This window comes from Rhinopithecus bieti, unplaced genomic scaffold, assembly GCF_001698545.2.
Source record: "Rhinopithecus bieti isolate Rb0 unplaced genomic scaffold, ASM169854v2 scaffold_2453, whole genome shotgun sequence".
Taxonomy (NCBI): domain Eukaryota; kingdom Metazoa; phylum Chordata; class Mammalia; order Primates; family Cercopithecidae; genus Rhinopithecus; species Rhinopithecus bieti.
Genome location: NW_016804447.1, coordinates 5908382 through 5926391, shown reverse-complemented (window position 1 = coordinate 5926391; position 18010 = coordinate 5908382). Strand labels below are relative to the sequence as shown.

Below are 18010 nucleotides of genomic sequence, written 5' to 3'. Positions count from 1 at the left end.
TTTTTTTTTTTTTTTTTTTTTTTTTTTTTTTTTGGTCTTACTGAGTTGTAAGTTCTTTATATATTCTGGATAAAAGTTTGTATTGTTTTTAATATCAAAGATAAGATTTGCAAAGATTTCTCCCAGTTGATGTCTTGGCTTTTCATATTTTTACTGGTGTCTTTTGAAGTGCAAAAGTTTTTAATGAAGTCATTTCTTTTGTGTGTGTGGCATGTGCTTTCATGTTATGTATAAGAACTTTTTGCCTAATCCAAGGTCCCAAAGATTTTTCTCTTGGTTTTCTTTGAGCTCTTTCCTTTAAATCTAAGATTCATATTGAATTAACCGTGCAAATATGTAAGAAGAGGATCTAAGTTCATTTTTTAAAAATGTGAATGCCAAATTATCTAGTACCATTTGTTAAAAGACTGTTCTTTTCTCTTCAATTGTATTGGCATCTTTGTAAAATATCAGTTGACTATAATGTAAGAATTTATTCCTAGACTCATGTCTATAAACCTGTCCTTACTCCAACACCATTCTGTCTTGATAACTGCAGTTTTATAGTAAGTTTCAAAATGAGTAGTGTAACATTTTCTTCTTTTTCAAAATTGGTGCTATGTTCTTTCCATTTCCATATACAATTTAGGATCAGCTTGTTAATTTCTACAAAAACAAATCTAATATTTGTAGGATTTGCCCTGAATCTGTCCGTCAATCTGGGAAGAATCACCAACTTAAAAAACTTGAGTCTTCCAGTCCATGAACATGTAATATCTCTCCATTTACTTAGATCTTTAATTTCTCTTAATAATGTTTTTCACTTTTCAGTGTACAAATCTTGCACTTCTTTGGTTAAATTTATTCCTAAGACTTATAATTTTGATGCTCTTAGAAATGGAGTTTTCTTTTTTTTTTTTTGAGATGGAGTCTCGCTCTGTCACCCGGGCTGGAGTGCAGTGGCGCAATCTCAACTCACTGCAACCTCTGCCTCCTGGGTTCCTGCCATTCTCCTGCCTCAGCCTTCCGAGTAGCTGGGACTACAGGCACGTGCCACCACGCCTGGCTAATTTTTTGTATTTTTAGTAGATACGGGGTTTCACAGTGTTAGCCGGGATGGTCTCGATCTCCTGACCTTGTGATCCGCCTGCCTTGGCCTCCCAAACTTTTGGGATTACAGGCATGAGCCACTGTGCCTGGCCCAGAAATGGAGTTTTCATGATTTGATTTCAAATTGTTCGTTGTTAGCATAAAGAAATGCAACCAGCCAGGTGTGGTGACTCACGCCTGTAATCCCAGCACTTTGGGAGGCCGAGGCGGGTGGATCATGAGATCAGGAGATCGAGACCATTGTGGCTAACACGGTGAAACCCCGTCTCTACTAAAAATACAAAAAAATTAGCTGGGTGTGGTGGTGGGCACCTGTAGTCCCAGCTACTTGGGAGGCTGAGGCAGGAGAATGGTGTGAACCTGGGAGGCGGAGCTTACAGTGAGCCGAGATCACTCCAACTGCACTCCAGCCTAGAGGACAGAGCGAGACTCCGTCTTAAAAAAAAAAAAAATGCTGCCAATTTTTGCATATTGTTTGTACATAGATGATCATATCTCAAAACTGATACTTTTCTTTCCATTCTCAGTGTTATTTATTTCTTCATTTTGCTTTAATTTTGGGTTAGACCCTCCAGTACGATGTTGAAGAGAAGTGTTGAATGTGCATTGCATTGCTCCCAGTCTTAGGGGGAAAACATGCATATTTTTACCATCAGGTATAATGTTAGCTCTAGATTTTCTATAGATGTCCTTTGAAGAAGGTTAAGGAAGCTCCCTTATGTTCCTAGTTTGTTGCGAGTTTTTAATCATGAGTGGGTGTTAGATTTTGTCATGTTTTTTCCTGCATCTGATATGGTTACATGATTTTTATTCTGTTAATATGTTATATATTAATTGATTATTGGAGATTAAACCCATCTTGTATTGCTGGGACAGATCGCACTTGGTCATGCTGTAAAACCTTTTTTTTTTTTTTTTTTTAGCGTTTGAGACAGAGTCTTGCTCTGTGACCCAGGCTGAAGTGCAATGGTGTGATTTTGGCTCACTGCAGCCTTGAACTCCTGGACTCATGTGTTTCTCCTGCCTCAGCCTCCCCAGTGGCTGGGGCTACAGGCTCATGCCACCACACCTGGCTATTTTTCTTTCTTTTTCTTTTTTGGTATTTTTTGTAGAGACAGGGTTTTGCCATGTTGCCTGGGCTGTTCTTGAACTCCTTAGGTCAAGCGGTTTACCTGCTTGGACTCCCAAAGTGCTGGGACTACAGGCTTAAGCCACCATACCCAGTCCGTGCTATATAATCTCTGTTATATGTTGTTGAATATGGTTTGTCTGATTATTGTTAAGGAATTTTGCATATATGTTCCTGAGGGATATTAGTCTGTTGGATTCTCGTGATCTTGCTCTTACTGCTTTAAATGTTTGATAGCTTTCATTAGTGCAGTTATGGGGGCCTGGCCATTTCTTTGTGGGAATATTTAAAATTATTAATTCAGTTTCTTCACTTCTTGTTATAGGTCTTTTCAGATTTTCTCTTTCTTCTAGAGTTTTGGTAATTTGTATGTTCTAGGAAGTGTAGTCCATTTCATATAAATTATCTAGTTTGTTGATACAAAGTTTGTATTAAGAAATCCTTTAAGTTAATAATTTAAGGTGGGCAATAATTCTCCCTCTTTCATTCTTGATTTTGGTAATTTGTATCTCTTATTTTCTTGGTCAGTCTAGCGAAGTTTTTTTTTTTCCCCCCCGATTCTGTTGCTCTTTCCAAAGAACCAAGTTTTATGTCATTGATTATTTTCATATTTATATTTTCTACTTCACTGATTTCCATGCTAAAATTATTATTTTCTGCTTGTTTTGGGTTTAATGTCCCTTCTGCTCCTTGTTTTTCTAGTTTCCTAAGATGGAAGCTTAGATTATTGGTTTGAGACCTTTTTTCTTTTCTCATATAAATGTTTAAAACTAGACATTTTCCTCTAAGCACTGCTTTAGTTGCGTTCTGTACTTTTTGGTTTGCTGTGTTTTGTTTTCATTCAATTTGAAATATATTTAAAATTTTTCCTTGCAATTTCTTCTTTGATCAATGGGTTATTTAGAGGTATGTTTTTAAATTTACCAATAATTGAGGTGTTCCCAGATTTATTTTTGTTTGGATGACTAATTCCATTGTGATCAGATAACACATTTTTTATGAGCTCAATCTTTTAAATTTTATCGAGACTTGTCTTGTGCCCCAGTATGTGGTGTATCCTGGAAAATTTTCTTTGTGTGTGTGAAAAAGATGTATATTCTGTAATCATTGGGTGGTATTTTCTGTCAGTTATATCAAGTTTATTGATGAGGTTAGTCAAGTCTTCTATATCCTTGCAGATTTTCTGTTTCATTCTATCAGTCATTGCAGTCTTCAACTGTTTTTGTTGAATTATCTATTTCTCTTTTAAATTATCTCTATTTTTTTTGCTTCATGTATTTTGGAGTTCTTTTGTTAGATGGACAGTTATTGTTATATCTTCCTGATATAGTGACCCTTTTTTCATTATGAAATGTCCTCCTTTGTCTATAATATTTCTTATCTTAAAATCTATTTTTCTTGGTGCTGTAGCCACTCTAGTTTTTTTATGGTTACTGCTTCTATGGTGTATTTTTTTTTAATCCTTTTAATTTTTAACCTATTTGTGTCTTTGAATTGAAGATTTATCTCTTGTTGACAGCCTATAGTTAGGTTTTGTAATCCATTCTAACATAATCCCCCCTTTGAATAGAGTGTTTAGTTCATTCACATTTAATGTAATTGTTGATATTATTGGATTTACGTCTGCATTTTTCATATTTGTTTTCTATTTGTCTCATTTGTTTTTTGCTTTTTCCTCTTTGCCATCTTTCTGTGTTAAATATTCTTTAGTGTATCTTTTAATTCTGTTGATTTCTTTTGCTATATTTTAGGGATTACAATATGCCTTTTAACTTAATTACAGTCTCCTTCAGAATAATACTAAATTCTGATAAATTATAGAAACTTTTCTTCAGTGTATCTCTTTTTTCTCTTTTTGGTGCTATTATTATTTTATATATTACAGCTGTATGTATTACAAACCCAGCGATACAGTACTATAATTATTCCTTTATGTAGTCTTATGTCTTTAAAGGAGATGAAGTGAAAATAATTATATTTTTAGAGTCTTTAATATTTACCGATGTGATTACAGTTTCCAATGAGCTTCAGTCTCCTATAGAGTATTATTTTTCTTTTTTTTCATATAGGTTCTCCTTCTGTTTTCCAGGCTGGAGTGCAATGGTGTGATCTTGGCTCACTGCAGCCTCTGCTCACCCAGTTCAAGCAATCCTCCTGCCTCAGCCTCTCAAGTAGCTGGAACTACAGGCACGTGCCACCACACCTGGCTATTTTTTTGTAGAGACGGGGTTTTGCCATGTTGCCCAGGCTGGTCTCGAACTTTTGAGCTCAAGTGAGCCACCCACCTTGGCCTCTCAAAGTGCTGCGATTACAGGCATGAGCCACTGTGCCCAGCCTAGATTAAAGTTATTCTATGGTGTGACTTTTATCCTGAAGGACTTCCTTTGTTATTTCTCATAAGGCATGTCTCACACCAATGACTTCTCTTCATCTTTGGTTATCTATCTGGAAATATCTTTATTTCATCTTCATTTTTGAAGGGCAGTTTTGCTGAATATAGAAATTTTAGTGGTAAGTTTTTGGTGTTTCTTTTAAAATTTGTTTTATTCCATGTCATTTCTGATGAGCAATCGGCGTTAATAATGTTGCCCTGTATGTGAAGTCATTTTTCTCTCGTTCCTTTTTTAAGATTTCCTTTTTGTCTTTCAGCATTTGCAGGTTTCTTTGGATTTGTTGGGCTGTTTAGATGTGTCAGTTAATGTTTTTCATTAAATTAGGGAAGTGTTTGGCGATTATTTCTTCAAAACTTCTTTTCTGCCTCTTTCTTTCCTGACCTTCTGGAACTCCCACTGCATATTTCATATACAGTATGTCATCATTTAACATTTATTTTTATTTTTTTTGAGATGGAGTCTTGCTCTGTTGCCAGGCTGGAGTACAGTGGCACGATCTCGGCTCACTGCAACTTCTGCCTGTCGGGTTCAAGTGATTCTCTTGCCTTAGCCTTCCGAGTAGCTGGGACTATAGGTGCGCACCACCACACCTGGCTAATTTTTGTATTTTTAGTAGAGATGGGGTTTCACCATGTTGGCCAGGATAGTCTCAATCTCCTGACCTCGTGATCTCCCTGCCTCGGCCTCCCAAAGTGCTGGGATTACAGGCGTGAGCCACCACGCCCGGCTGTCACTTAACGTTATTGATAGGTTCTTGGAAACTGACTTTAAGTGAAATGATGTATAATGAAACCAACCCTAGGCTAATTGAGAAAAACAATAGTTAAATTCCTATGGCATATCTCTGGTCAAAAAACGTCATCAAACTTCTAAATAAATACCCAAGACACTTCCTACATTAAACATTGAAATAAATGTGAGCTGTAATGTTTAAGAAAGATTAGTAAAAACAAGTAAGATAGTTACTTACCTAATTTTTGGTTAACCAGTGAGTGATATGGTCATAGTGGTGGTGGATTAAACCAAGAAATAAATGTTTGCAAAACAAAAATTATAAGAGGCACCTCTTACTATCGTGCAGTTCAAAAATAATCACAAATATGGCAGGCTTGATAAGAGTGCTTTTTGTACTACATAATGTATTGTCATGCATTTACATGACTATATACTTTATTTGAAATTTCATTTTGCAATAATTTGTATTAATTAATCAATTAATTCATTCATTCATTTTCCAACCTGCTCTAGGGTTCAGGCTTTCTGGTGGCCAGAGCCTGTCCTGGCATGGAACCAACTGTGGACAGGTTGACATTCCATTGCATGGTGCACTTAAACACACACCCATACTCATGCCTACTGGGACAATTTCGATCTCCCAGTGACCCTAACGTGCACATCTTTAGGATATGAGAAGAGGAAACTGGAGTACTTGGAAAATACAAACAAATGTTTACTTAATCGTTTTTGGTGAGTGTCCATTTAAATGTTTTGCTCATTAAAAATTTTTGATTGTTTGTTTTCCTATCATTTAGTTTTGAGAGTTCTTTATTCTGGGTGCAAGTCCTTTATCAGATTTATGATTTACAGTTTTTCCCGAGTCTGGTATATCTTTTCACTTATGTAACAGTGGATTTTGAAGAGTAGTGGATTTTGAAGTTCTTCATTTTGATGAAATTCAGTTTGTCAGTTTTTTCTTTTTTGGATTGTGCTTTTGGTGTTATATCTGAGAAGTCTTAACCCAAGATCAAAATGATTTTCTCCTGTATTTTTTTTAGGAGGTTTATAGTTTAGGTTTTTAATTCAGGCCTCTGATTTATTTTGATTCTATTTTTGTACATGGTGTAAGGAGCAACTTGAAGTTCTTTGTGTGTGTGTGTGTGTGTGTGTGTGTGTATATGGAAAAGGCAATTGTTCCAGGACCATTTTTTGAAAAGACTATTTTTTCTTCACTGAACTGACTGCATTTTTGTCAGAAATCAATTGACTGTTTATATTTGACTGTATTTCAGGACAGTCTTTTCTGTTTAATGGATTTTTGTGACTCTGATGTAATACTACATAATTTTTATTTCTATGCACTTTAATTTCTATGCACTTTAATAAGTGAACAGATAATACAAGTCTTCTAACTTTGTTCTTTTTCAAAGTTTTTTTTTTTTTTTGGCTCTTCTAGGTCCCTTGTGTTTCCATATGAATTTTAGAATCAGCTTGTTAATTTCTATGAAAACTACCTCAGTATTTTGAATGACATTGCATTGAATTTGGGAGAAATTAACTTCTTAACAATATTGAATTTTCTGATCCACAAATATGGCATATCTTGCTATTGTAACCTGCTTTTTAAAAACAATTATAGATATAGAGTCTCACTATGTTGCCCAGGCTGATCTTGAACTCTTGGGATGAAGTGATTCTCCCACCTCGACCTCCCAAAATGCTGGGGTTACAGGCATGAGCCACCACACCTGGCCATGACCTACTTTTTTAATAGTCTCTTTCCATTGTAAACACCACTATTAAGTTAGTACCATGAGGATAAGAACTGATTCTGTCCTCCACTCCTACATGGAATTTAGGATGCACTCAATAAACATTTACTGAATGACAAATAAAAGAAGATTCTTGAACATAAATGTTTCTGCATCTCTAATTAGTTTCTCAGGATTAATTCCTAAAATTAGAGTTACTAAGTCACAAGATACATTCATTTTGAAAGCTTTTGCTTAGTAAACTGTCCTCCAGGTAGAAATTTCTTTTCTGTTTTTTGAGTTGGAGTTTTGCTCTTGTTGCCCAGGCTGGAGTGCAGTGGCGTGATCTTGGGCCACTGGAACCTCCGCCTCCCAGGTTCAAGTGATTCTCTTGCCTCAGCCTCTGAGTAGCTGCGATTACAGATGCCTGCCACCATGCCTGGCTAATTTTTGTATTGTTAGTAGAGAAGGGGTTTCACCATGTTGGCCAGGCTGATCTCAAACTTCCGACCTTAGGTGATCTGCCCACCTCAGCCTCCCAAAGTACTGGGATTACAGGCGTGAGCCACCATGCCTGGCCTGAGGTAGAAATTTCTTGATAACTATCTTTAATGCATGCATAATTGGTTAGCAAACAGTGTTCTCGGTGACATCCTTCCCCAAGGTTTCTCTGAAATTACATTATAAGCCTATGGGAGAGTAGGATTTACATTATAGAAATTTTGTGGATCACCTTACTGTCATTAACAGTTTACTGGAATTCGGAGCTATGAAGATGACCAAAACAGTTGAAGATAGTTTATATAGTTATAAAGCATCTGGAGGGGAAAAGTGCAGACATTATAGAATATGGAATAAATTAGGCCGGGCACAGTGACTCATGCCTGTAATCCCAGCACTTTGGGAGGCCGAGGTGGGTGGATCACTTGAGGTCAGGAGTTCGAGACCAGCCTTGCCAACACAGTGAAACCCTGTCTCTAAAAATACAAAAAATAGCCAGGCGTGGTGCGTGCCTGTAATCCCAGCCACTTGGGAGGCTGAGGCAGGAGAATCACTTGAACCCGGGGTGCAGAGGTTGCAGTGAGCTGAGATTGCGCCATTGTACTCTAGCCTGGGTGAGAGGGTCAGGCTCCGTCTCAAAAAAATATATATGTATATATAGGATAAATATCCTGCAGCAAGCACAAGGAAGGCCGGAACCTATGAAGCACATGGGCAAAAGCTACTCTTTTTATTCACTTTTAGAGCAACTAAAACTCTGAAAATAGTTTTGTGATTTTGCAGACTGTAGGGTTTCAGGTTTGACTGTGATTGTGATTTGTGGATTAACTGACAGGATTTAAGAAGGTATTTTAATTTGGCATAACTGTATGAACAAAGTTTTGAAGGCAAAGAGAAACGTGTTTGAGAGTCTGTAAAGTAAACTGAATTCACAGTAGCACAGGGGTCCTGTGGGGCAGCAAAATGTTTGAATTTGTATAGGGAGCTGGCTCATACAGGGCTGTGAGTTTAGCTGGGAAATTTTGATTTGAGTCAGAAAAGAGTAAGGATTATCATAGGAGTTATAGTGACAAAGGCAGTGTATGAGAAAGATTGTTTTGGTGATACTTGTAGGCTATGTAAGAATGAGAAAAGACTAAAGTCTGGGACACCATCTAGGAGGCTTCTGTTAAGTGTAAAGTATTTAAGATTCGGCACTGGAGTGTGATGGCTCTCAAAATGGGGAAGAATGATTATATTCAACAAATAGATGAAGAAGAATCAGCAGGATTAATTTGTTACAAATAGAGGATAGAGGATTGTTAGTGGTTAAATGAGAGGAGGATAGTGGTAAACTGACTTTTTTAAGGAGACAAGTAGAAAATTTGAACCTAATGATCTGAATTCTTGTTAAGTTGATGTAGTGGATAAAATGTGATAACTTTTCCTCACCTATTACTGGATTCATGACTGAGACCCCTATAACAAAAGACAGATTATCAAGAGGAAAGCATACACATTTATTTAATGAAAGCTTTACTTTATATGAGTCTTCAGAAATGACGACTGAAATAAACAGGGAAAACTTTCTTTCTGTGTTTTTCTAAAAAAAATTATTATTTCAATAGTTTTGGGCGAACAGGTGATGTTTGGTTACATGGATAACTTCTTTAGTGGTGATTTCTGAGATTTTGCTGTACCCATCACTTGAGTGGTGTACATGCACCCAGTGTGCAGTCTTTTAACCCTCACCCCCTCCCACCCTTCTCCCCAGGTCCCCAGAGTCCATTATATCATTCTTATGCTTTTGCATCCTCATAGCTTAGCTCCCACTTATGAGAACATACGGTGTTTGGTTTTCCATTCCTGAGTTATTTCAGTTAGAATAATGGCCTCCAACTCTATCTTGGTTGCCGTGAATGCCATTATTTCATTCCTTTTTATGGCTGACTAGTATTGCATGGTATATATATATACACCACGTTTTCTTTATCTACTCATTGGTTGATGGGCATTTAGGCTGATTCCATATTTTTGCAGTTGCAAATGTGCTGCTGTAAACTTGCATGTTCGAGTGTCTTTTTCATATAATGCCTTCTTTTCCTCTGGGTAGATGCCCAATAGTGAGATTGCTGGATCAAATGGTAGTTCTACTTTTACTTTTTTTTTTTTTGAGATGGAGTCTTGCTCTGTCGCCCAGGCTGGGGTGCAGTGGTGCGATCTCTGCTCACTGCAAGCTCCGCCTCACGGGTTCACGCCATTCCCCTGCCTTAGCCTCCCGAGTAGCCGGGACTACAGGCACCCACCACCATGCCTGGGTCATTTTTTTTTTGTATTTTTAGTAGAGATGGGGTTTCACCGTGTTCGTCAGGATGGTCTCCATCTCCTGGCCTCGTGATCCGCCCACCTCAGCCTCCCAAAGTGCTGGGATTACAGGTGTGAGCCACCTTGCCCGGTATACTTTTAGTTCTTTAAGGAATCTCCACGCTGTTTTCTATAGTGGTTGTACTAGTTTACCTTCCCACCAGCAGTGTAAAAGTGTTCCCTTTTCACCACATCTCCATCACCATCTATCATTTTTTGGTTTTTAAATTATGGCCATTCTTGGAGGAGTAAGGTGGTAGCACATTGTGGTTTTGATTTGCGTTTGCCTGATAGTGATGTTGAGCATTTTTTCATATGTGTGTTGGCCATTTGTATATCTTTTGAGAATTGTCTGTTCATGTCCTTTTGCCAGTTTTTGATGGGAATTTTTTTTTTCTTGCAGATTTGTTTGAGTTCCTTGTAGATTCTGGTTATTAGTCCTTTGTGAGATGCATAGTTTGTGAATATTTTCTCCCACTCTGTGGGTTGCCTGTTCACTCTGCTGATTATTTCTTTTGCTGTGCTGAAGCTTTTAGTTTAATTAAGTTCCATCCATTTATTTTCATTTTTGTTGCGTTTGATTCTTGGTCATGAACTCTTTGCCTAAGCCAATGTCTAGAAGAGTTTTTCTGATGTGATTTTCTAGAATTTTTCTGGTTTCAGGTCTTAGATTTAAGTCTTTAATCCATCTTGAGTTGATGTTTCCATAAGGTGAGAGTTGAGATTCCGCTTTCATTCTTTTACATGTGGCTTGCCAATTGTCCCAGCACCATTTGTTGAATAGGTTGTCCTTTCTCTGCGTTATGTTTTTGTTTGCTTTATCAAATATCAGTTGACTGTGAGTACTTGGCTTTGTTTCTGGGTTGTCTATTCTGTTCCACTGATCTATGTGCCTGTTTTTATGCCAGTATCATGCTGTTTTGGTAACTATAGCCTTGGTAGTATAGTTTGAAGTCAGGTAATGTGATACCTCCAGATTTGTTTTTTGTGCTTAGCCTTGCTTTGCAGGCTCTTTTTTGGTTCCATGTGAATTTTAGGATTGTTGTTTTCTAGTTCTGTGAAGAATGATGATGGCATTTTGATGGGAATTGCTTTGAATTGGTAGATTGCTTTTGGCAGTATGGTCATTTTCACAATATTTATTCTACCCATCCATGCGCATGGCATATATTTCCATTAGTTTGTGTCGTCTATGATTTCTTTCAGCGTTTTTTTGTAGTTTTCCTTGCAGAGGTCTTTTCGCCTCCTTGATTAGGTATATTCCTAAGTATTTTATTCTATTTTTTGCAGCTATCGTAAAAGGGGTTGAGTTCTTGATTTGATTCTCAGCTTGGTGGTTGTTGGTATACAGCAGAGCTACTCATCTGTGTACATCAATTTTGTATCCTGAAACTTTGCCAAATTCATTTACCAGTTCTAGGAGCTTTTTGGCTGAGTGTTTAGGGTTTTCTAGGTATACAATCATGTCATCAGCAATCTGCAACACTTTGACTTCCTCTTTACCAATTTGGATGCCCTTGATTTCTTTCTCTTCTTTGGTTGTTCTGGCTAGGACTTCCATTACTATGTTGAATAGAAGTGGTGAAAGTGGACATCCTTGTCTTGTTCTAGTTCTTGGGGGGAATGCTTTCAACTTTTCACTGTTCAGTGTAATGTTGGCTGTGGGTTTGTCATAGATGGCTTTTATTAAGGTATGTCCCTTCTATGCCGATGTTGCAGATGGTTTTAATCACAAAGAGATCTGAATTTTGTCATGCTTTTTCTGCGTCTGTTGAGATGATCATGCGGTTTTTGTTTTTAATTCTGTTTATATGGTGTCTTTATATGGTACATTTATTGACTTTCATTTGTTAAGCCAACCCTGCATCCCTGGTATGAAACCCAGTTGATCATGGTGTATTTTCTTTTTGACATGTTGTTGGACTTGGTTAGCTAGTATTTTGTTGAGGAGTTTTGCATCTTTGTTCGTCAGGGATATTGGTGTGTGGTTTTCTTTTTTTATTATGTCCTTGCCTGGTTTTGTTATTAGGGTAATACTGGCTTCATAGAATGATTTAGGGAGGATTCCCTCTTTGTGTTTTGGAATAGCTTCGGTAGGATTCATACCAATTCTTCTTTGAACGTCTGATAGAATTCAGCTGTGAATCCATCTGGTCCTGGACATTTTTGTTGTTGTTGTTGGCTTTTTTTTTTTTTTATTACTGTTTCAATCTTGCTACTTGTTATTGACCTGTTCGGAGTTAGTGTCTATTTCTTCCTCGTTTAATCTAGGAGGCTTGTATATTTCCAGGAATTTATCCATATCCTCTAGGTTTTCTAGTTTGTGTGCATAAAGATGTTTATAGTAGCCCTACAAAAGCATGATCTTTTGTATTTCTGTGTTATCACTTTTGATATCTCCTTTTTTGTTTCTAATTGAGTTGTTTGGATCTACTCTGTTCTCTTGGTAATCTCGCTAATGGTCTGTCAATTTTGTCTTTTCAAAGAACCAGCTTTTTGTTTCATTTATCTTTTGTATTATTTTGTTGTTGTTGTTGTTTCAATTTCATTTAGTTCTGCCCTGATCTTTGTTATTTCTTTTCTTCTGCTTGGTTTTGGTTTGGTCTGTTCTTGTTTCTCTAATTTCATGAGGTGTGAGGTTTGGTAGTCTATTTGTGCTTTCTCAGACTTTTTGATGTAAGCATTGATTGCTATGAACTTTCCTCTTAGCACCACTGTATTTGCTGTATCCCAGAGGGTTGATAGGTTGTGTCACTGTTACTGTTCAGTTCAAAGAATTTTAAAATTTCCCTCTTGATTTCATTGTTGACCCAGAGGTCAATCGTGAGCAAGTTTAAATTTCCATATATTTGTATAGTTTTGAAGGTTCCTTTGGATTTAATTTCTAATTTTATTCTGCTGTGGTCTTAGAGAATATTTGATATAATTTTGATTTTCTTAAATTTATTGAGAATTGTTTTGTGGTCTGTCTTGGAGAATGTTCCATGTGTTGATGAAAATAATATATTCTGCAATGGTTGGGTAGAATGTTCTGTAAATATCTGTTAAGTTCATTTGTTTTAGGGTTTAGTCCATTGTTTCTTTGTTGACTTTCTGTCTTAATGACCTGTCCAGTGCTGTTGGTGGAGTATTGAAGTCCTTCACTATTATTTTGTTGCCATCTATCTCATTTCTTAGGTCTAGTAGTAATTGTTTTATAAATTTGGGAACTACACTGTTAGGTGTATATGTTTTTGGGATTGTGATATTTTCCTGTTGGACTAATCCTTTTATCACTATATAATGTCCCTCTTTGTCTTTTTAAACTGTTGTTGCTTTAAAGTTTGTTTTGTCTGATATAAGGAGAGCTATTCCTGCTCACCTTTGGTTTCCATTTGTGTGCAATATCTTTTTCCACCCCTTTACCTTATAAGTTTATATGAGTCCTTACGTATTAGGTGAGTCTCTTGAAGGCAGCAGATGCTTGGTGGATTTTTATCCATTCTGTTATTCTGCATCTTTTTTTTTTTTTTTTTTAATTGAGACAGAGCCTCACTCTGTCACCCAGGCTGGAGTACAATGACATGATCTCGGCTCACTGCAACGTCTGCTGCCCGGGTTCAGGTGATTCTCATGCCTCAACCTCCTGAGTAGCTGGGATTACAGGTGCCTGCCACCATGCCTGGCTAATTTTTTTTATTTTTAGTAGAGACAGGCTTTCACCGTGTTGGCCCGGCTGGTCTTGAACTCCTGACCTCAGGTGATCTGCCCACCTCGGCTTCCCAGAGTGCTGGGATTACAGGTGTGAGCCACCATGCTGGCCTCTGTATCTTTTCAGTGAAACATTTAGGCAATTTACATTCAACAACAGTATTGAGATGTGAGATACTGTTCTGTTCATCATACTAGTTGTTGCCTGATTACCTTTTTTTTTTGTTTACATTGTGTTATTTTTCTGTAGGTCCTGTGAGATTTATGCTTTAAGGAAGGTTCTGTTTTGATGTTTTGAGGTTGTTTCAAAAGTCAGAGCTCCTTTTAGCAGTTCTGGTAGTGCTGGCTTGGTGGTAGTGGTGAATTCTCTGAGCATTTGTTTGTCTGAAAAAGACTTTATTGCTCTTTCATTATGAAGTTTAGTTTTGCTGGATACAGAATTATTGGTTGACAATTTTTTGTTTAAGGAGACTAAAGGTAGGACCCAATTCCTTCTAGCTTGTAGGGTTTCTGCTGAAAAATCTGCTGTTAATCTATTAGGTTTTCCTTTGTAGATTACCTGATGCTTTTGCCTCACAGCTGTTAAGATTCTTTCCTTTGTCATGACTTTAGATAACCTGATGACTGTGTGCCTTGGTGTTGATCTTTTTGTGATAAATTTCCTGGGTGTTCTTTGAGCTTCTTGTGTGTGTGTGTGTGTGTGTTGTGTGTGTGTTGTGTGTGTGTGTTGTGTGTTTTAGACCAAGTCTCACTCTGTCGCCCAGGCTGGAGTGCAGTGGCGCGATCTTGGCTCCTTGCAGCCTCCGCCTTCCAGGTTCAGGTGATTGTCCTGCCTCAGCCTCCTAGCTGGGACTACAGGTGCATGCCACCATGCCTGGCTAATATATATATATATATATTTGTTTAGTCGAGGTTTCACCATCTTGGCCAGGCTGGTCTCAAACTCCTGACCTTGAGTGATCCTCCCACCTTGGCCTCCCAAAGTGCTGGATTACAGGCATGAGCCACCACACCTGGCCAAGCTGCTTGTATTTGGATGTCTAGATCTCTATCAAAACCAGGGAAGTTTTCCTCAATTATTCCCTCAAATAGTTTTCTAAACTTTTAGATTTCTCTTCTTCCTTAGGGACAGCAGTTATTCTTATGTTGGGTCTTTTAACATCCCAAGTTTCTTGGAGGCTTTATTCATTTTTTAAAATAACTTTTCTTTTCTCTTTCTTTTCTTTTCTTTTCTTTTCTTTTCTTTCTTTTCTTTCTTTTTTTTTTTGAGATGGAATCTCCCTGTTGCCCAGGCTGGAGCGCAGTGGCACGATCTTGGCTCACTGCAACCTCATTCTCCCAGGTTTAAGTGATTCTCCTGCCTCAGCCTCTTGAGTAACTGGGACTACAGGTGTGCACCACCATGCCTGGCTAATTTTTTGTATTTTTAGTGGAGATGAGATTTCACCGTGTTAGCCAGGATGGTCTTGATCTCCTGACCTCGTGGTCCACCTGCCTTGGCCTACTGAGGTGCTGGGCTTATAGGCTGAGCCACTGCACCCAGCTAAAATTATTTTTTCTTTGTCTTTGTCAGATTGGGTTAATTCGAGGGCCCTGTCTTTGAGCTCTAAAGTTCTTTCTTCTACTTGTTTAATTCTGTTGTTGGAACTTTCCAGTGTATTTTGTGTTTCTCTAAGTGTGTATTTAATTTCCAGAAGTTGTGGTTGTCTTGTTTTTATGATGCATATTTCTCTGGAGACTTTTTCATCCATATCCTGTTTTTTATTTTATTTTTTTATTTGTTCAAGTTGGTTTTCACTCTTCTCTGGTGCCCCCTTGAGTAGCTTAATAATCAACCTTCCGAATTCTTTATCTGGCAATTCAGAGATTTGTTCTTGGTTTGGATCCATTGCTGGAGAGCTAGTGTGATCTTTTTGTTGTCAAACTTTGTTTTGTCATATTACTAGAATTACTTTTCTAGTTCCTTTTCATTTGTGTGTTTCAGTGGAAAGATCTGGAACTGAAGGACTGCTGTTCACATTTTTTTTTTTTTTTTTGTCCCACGAGGTGATTCCTTGATGTGGAGTCACCCCCTTCCCCTAGGGATGGGGCTTCCTAAGAGCCAGACTGAGGTGATTGTTATTACCGTTCTGGGTCTAGCCACCCAGCAGGGTTACTGGGCTCCAGGCTGATGCTAGCGAATGTCTGCAAGTTGTCTTGTGATACAGTCTGTCTCAGGTCTCCCAACTGTGGATACCAGCACCTGCTCCAGTGGAGGTGGCAGGGGAGTGAATGCTGGTTAGGCTAGCAGTTGAAGTTGTCATGTGGACAGACTCAGGACCTGTGAGTGTTGCAGGCAGTAGAATTAGCTGTTGTTTTCTCCTTTGGAACAGAGTTGTTCTGTTATGAGTTGCTGTAATGGCTTGAGTTGGTTGGCCTCCAGTCAGGAGGTGGCACTTTCAAGAGAGCAGCAGCTGCGGTAGTAGAAGGGGGTATAATCTTGCCCTACGTTGGCAGGGTAAATACTGAGGTTTCTCAGACGATGGACAGACCCATAGAGCTCCGGAGAGTTCATGTCTTTTGTCTTCGGAGTTTTTTGGCTGTCTTGTGGAATTTGCATCAGTAAGCTGCTTTTTTCAAAGGGTCTGTCTGTTTTTTGTGGACAGTCATCCAGAAGTATCATTAGAGGACAAATGGATATGCTCTAGCAGTAACAAACTGGGGGAAGCTTACTAAGTCCTGTTTGTTCAGATTCCTCTTTGTGTCTCCTTTCCTACAGGTATAGGGAGGACCCCTCTGGATTGAGGATCTTATGACCTACTTTAGAGGAAGGTGAGATAAACCTTCTTGCTTCTGCTTTTTTCTCAAATGCCAAGGTGCCATATTTTGGGTAAATTCAAAATATGTCTTAAATCCCATCTTTGCGCTTCTGTTGTAGAAAGAACATGTGAGTAGAGGGGGATTTATAAGCGGAGAGAGGTTAGGAACTGGGGTGTAAATTTCAGTATTATTCAGATCAAGTAATAGATGAAGCTTTGAGAGGTGCAGCTTGACTTTTTTACGAGATGGGATAAGGGACCAGAGAATAAGGAAGAGTATTTAATAATTTCAGTTCAAGTGAAGGGACTAGTATAATGCTTTATACAGGTTGAGGATCCCTAATCCCACAATCCAGAATGCTGTAAAATCTGAAACTTTTTGAGCACCAACATGACACCATGTGGAAAATTTCAAACCTGACCTCATATGATGGGTTGCAGTCAAAATGCAGGTGCACAACATACAGTTTGTTAAGCATCCTCAAGGGAAAAATAAAATTACCTTCAGGCTATGTGTGTGTATAAAGTATATATGGAACATAAATGAATTTTATGTTTAGACTTGCATCTCATCCCCAAGATACTCATTATGTATATGCAAATATTCTAAAATCTGAAAAAATTCAAAATCTGAAATCCTTTTGGTCCCAAGCATTTTGCATAAGGGATATTCAACTTGTATTTACAGTTTGTAAAGTGCTTTTGGCTACCTAATATTGTGACATTTTTAAGAGTTTGATTTCTCAACCTTAATTTTTCAAATATATTATTATACTTGTACAAATTATCTCATTACTATGGTTTCGAGCTTTCCTATTTTCTAAACCAGTTTTCTTGCGTCTCTGCTGTAAAAAATATTTTCTCAGATAATTTGTCTAATTTGAAAAGTCTTACCACAAGGTGTCATTGTAATCTGTAAAAAGAATTTTCATGTAAACATTTGCAGTATCAGTTGTACAATTTTTACATTTTTTTGTGTTTAAACATTTTTTTGTTTCATCTGTTCCTTATTTTTTAGTTGTAACCTAATAGATTGTGTATCTCTTGTATTAAAGAAAAAAATAAAATAGCTCATGTTCTTCAGTTCTCATATTTTTTCACAAACATACGCTTTCCACCCACAAATTCTTTTAGAGTGTGTTGCTATAGAGATGATTTGTTTGAGGGAAAGAATGAGGAGGAGTAGCAGCAGGTGGACATTTAAGGAACAAAATCCTCATTTTATGTCTTTGTTCCTGACAGAACCAGCTTTAGAGTTTGCCCCTCTGCTTTTGAAATCCCTATGGAAGAAAGGTGGATATTCTGAGTGTTTTACAGTGATGGTGTTTGCAGTTTACTAAGATTGATTTGCCAAAGGTCAGTGTACAGTATTCCTCATTCTTATGTAGGATTAGTGCTTGAAGTAATTGTAATCTTTGAAGCAACCTTTCTTCCATTTTAACTGGATTCCATTTTAGTGTTCTTTGCTTTCCTATCTTGGTTTCCTGATTGACCTTTTAACTAGTGACATTAAAATACTTTTTGCTGGAGGATGGGTATAGGTATCTAATTATTAACTCCTGCTCTTGCTGCCCCCAAGTTAATTTTTTCCCCTCCCCT

The 18010-nt window shown here is 37.7% G+C and overlaps 1 protein-coding gene across 1 annotated transcript in view; it reads left to right on the top strand.

Moving 5' to 3' along the window:
* Window positions 1–18010, top strand: part of CEP83 (centrosomal protein 83) — a 156376-nt gene that overhangs the window by 7471 nt on the left and 130895 nt on the right. Inside the window, exons 2-4 of the mRNA XM_017868397.1 lie at window positions 5860–6078; window positions 16372–16424; window positions 17654–17767. The gene's annotated coding sequence lies outside the window, so the exon portion shown is untranslated. The remainder of the gene's footprint in view (window positions 1–5859; window positions 6079–16371; window positions 16425–17653; window positions 17768–18010) is intronic.